This window comes from Hylobates moloch, unplaced genomic scaffold (assembly GCF_009828535.3).
Source record: "Hylobates moloch isolate HMO894 unplaced genomic scaffold, HMol_V3 SCAFFOLD_1, whole genome shotgun sequence".
In the NCBI taxonomy this organism is placed as follows: Eukaryota; Metazoa; Chordata; class Mammalia; order Primates; family Hylobatidae; genus Hylobates; species Hylobates moloch.
In genome coordinates, this window is record NW_026652276.1 from 123692115 (window position 1) to 123695682 (window position 3568).

Below are 3568 nucleotides of genomic sequence, written 5' to 3' on the forward strand. Positions count from 1 at the left end.
AAAAAAAAAAAAAAAATCATTGGCAAGATTGGCAGCAATTGCTTTCAAATGAGGTTAGAAGGATTTAGATTAGGGTTTGGATGGAAAGAGATTCACTCACAGGTACAGTACCCTTTGCTTACTGCCACACATGCTTGTCCTAATATGAAGTCCTAATAAAGTATCCAGGGCTACATGGTGTGGTGTGGTTTACATGTCATTCTCATGTCTGTAGTTCTCATTGATGCTCCATGGCATCTTGGAAGGCAGATTTTATCACCCTCATTTTGTTGATGAAGAAACAGAGACCTAGAGAGGCTCTGGAGCCGGCCCCAAGGCACAGAGAGGAACAGATTCTGGTGGGAATCTGGGGGTCCTCTAACTCCTGTTGTTAAACCTGGGAGAGGCAAGAATTGAAAATTGTTATTGTCAGTGGTGTGGACTTGAGCTGTGAATATGTTAATACTGTCTCTGCATTTCCCGGGTTGGAAGAAGAAGGCCTTCAAACGGGCAGTTTGCACCAGGCATAACGAGGAAATTATCTGAGGCACGACAACGTGATTGCAAGGTGTCCTCTTAGTGGGTGTCAAAAGTTGAATTGTGGTCCCCTCTCCCCACCATTCATATGCTGAAGTCCTAATCCCTGCCTCATAATGTGGCCTTATCTGGAAATAAGGTCATTGCCAATGTAATTAGTTAAGATGAGGCTATATTGGAGTAGTGTGGGCCCCTCCTCCAATATGACTGGTGTCTTATAAAAAATGTGGACACACAAACACACAGGGAGAACATCATGTGAAAATTGGAGTGATGCTGCCACAAGCCAAGGAACTACCAGAAGCCAGGAGAGATACTCCCCTGGAACCTTCAGAGCAACCAGCCCTGCCCACACCTTGATCTCGGACTTCCAGCCTCCAGAACTTCAAGACCATAAATGTCTGTTGTGTAAGCCCACCCAGTCTGCAGTGGGTTTGTATGGCAGCCCAAGCCAACAAATACACCTAACATATAGTCTACCCTGGCTAAGGTTTCATGTTGCACTGGGTAAATAAAGAACAACAGCCAAGGGTGGGAGAGGGGGGTGCTGTGAGGACCACAATGAGCGATTCTGCTCTTCTGGGGAGCACCTACCTCCTTCATCAGAGGCCAGCAAATAGCAGGGCACCATCATCCGCAGCATTGTGTCTGCACATCTGAGAGAATGGGCATGCAATTACTTCCATATAGCCACAGATACACTTTTTCTCAATAAAAACAAACTCATTGGATAATTTGAGCCTGCTTGTTCACATGGTGGAGGCTCTAGTTCTTTCCCTCTCTCTCCCCAGTATGGGAAGCGGGTGCCTTATTCAAGACATGACTGCAATGCTACTTTTTTTTTTAACTTTTTTTTTAGATTCAGGGGGGTGCACGTGCAGGTTTGTTACGTGGGTATATTTCATGATGCTGAGGTTTGGGGTACAGATCCTATCTCCCAAGTAATAAGCATAGTGCCCAATAGGTAGTTTTCCAGTCTATGTCCCCCTCCCTCCCTGTCTAGCAGTCCTCAGTGTCTATAGCTCTCATCCTTTCGTCCATGTATATTCAATGTTTAGCTCCCACCTATAAGTAAGAACATGGGGTATTTGGTTTTCTGTGCAGTGCTTCTTGCTACAGTAACACCACTGGGTGTGGCTTTTCACCATTTACAAATCTCTCTAGTCTACCTTTGCATTGGAGCCCCATAATTGTTTAAGGTCCTGGTCTTTGTAGGAACTAAATGAATTGCCCAGATCATGGGGGTGGTGCAGGGTGCACCCAGCCTGGAGCGTCAGCCCATCTGATCCAGTTCACAGCCACCACAGGGGGAACTACATGATATCATGGCTAAAAGAGTGTGGACCCCTGAGGTGGGTTGTTGGGCTAACATCTCAACACTACCCCTCCCAGCTGTGACTTTTAGCAAGTTACTCAACCTCTCTGTGCTTCTCTTCTGCAGATTGGGAATTTAGCACCTAACCCCCAGGGTTATCATCGGAAGAGAGGCCCGCATGCACGCAGAGCGTATACTTTACACGCACAAAGTATAAAGCAGAGCAACCAGCCCTGGCAACAATTTTTCCTCTAACAATTCAGTGTTCTGGGTAGACAGAAATGGGTGAGTGCCATTCAAACTCTTAGAGCGAAATATATCCATTTAGGCATCTGGACAGCAGCCATGACAGCCAGGGAAGCCAGCTAACCAGCTTCTGTCCTGGGAGAGCTCATTGATTTCCACTGACTTCGGTCAGACATTTGGCTTCCAGATGAGTGTGTATCGTACTCCACTCCTGCTTTGTCTTTTGGGACAAATTTCCCTTGTGAATTTGTAAAAGAGAGAGCAGCCTCTATATGGTCAATTGACTCTGAGCCACTTGTGCAAATGAGGCTGTTTAGGAAAGAGGTTGTTGATTTGTGTCTATAGGATAGTCAGTAAAGTTAATTTTGTCACAGCAGTTTCTAGGTAATCAAATGATCCACACAACAGGCTCAAAACAGTGAAACACTGGAAACCAGCTGACATCAGTGGGGCTCAGCCCAGACAGATCAGACCCTAAGATGCAGCCTCCTCCCCAACTCTCCCCTTCATGGGGCAGCTCCCAACTCCTGACTTCGTCTGATGCAAGACGCAGTGTGGGACCCAGCCCTTCTGTGTATTTCCTCTTGGAGCATGTGGGGACAAATGAAGGGGTCTTTAATTCCCTTGCAGATGGCAATTAGAAACCATGGCATGTATATCTGTTTAGGACTCTTCCAGTCGAAAAGTGACAGAAAATGCCAACTCAGACTACCTTAATCCAAAACTATGACTGTGTTGGCTGTCATAATAGAAGGGCCAGCAATGGCAGAATCACATCTACACTCAGCAGGGAACAGCTGAGCTCAGTCAGACCCACAGCTCTGGGGTCTGGGGAGGGCCACTGGGTGGTGACTTCTGCTACTGGCCCATGTCACCCTGCCCGGCCTGGCCAGGCTACATGACCACGGTGGGGGTTGCTGGTCACCCATTTCCTCCACTCCTAGAACCTGGGAGGGAGGGCACCACCCAGGCAGCTGGAACCCAGTGGAAAGGTCCTAGAGCTAAAGGCAGGAGCTACAACTGGATAAAGGGGCTGGAGGGTGGGTCAGCAGCAGCCTGTGTGCACAAGGGCAGCAAGATCTGATCTCACTAATTTGGCCACTCCAAGCATCACTGTTCTGCACTGTGTGGTGTTCCCTTGCCTCATGGGAAGCAGACTGAGTGAGAGGACTGAGCGAGGCTTCAGGGCTAGCTTTGCCATTCACCTCCATGTGACTGTGGGTAATGCTCGTGGGAGGATTACCCTGGAGGTCTCATTGTCCTCAATGCCATGCCAGGGTGTCAGGCTGGACTAAGGGACATCAGGAGTCAGATAAATATGATTGTGTATCCTGCCTTGCAGGGAGAACTGGTTGGCAGGAGGAGGTTTATGTATAGTCATTGTCACTTATAATGCAGTATTGAGCACAGCAGGTGGGGTTCACTCTATCAGGAACCCTGGCCAGATGGGAGAGGCAGATACTAACCCAATAATCCTAAATATGTGACCAT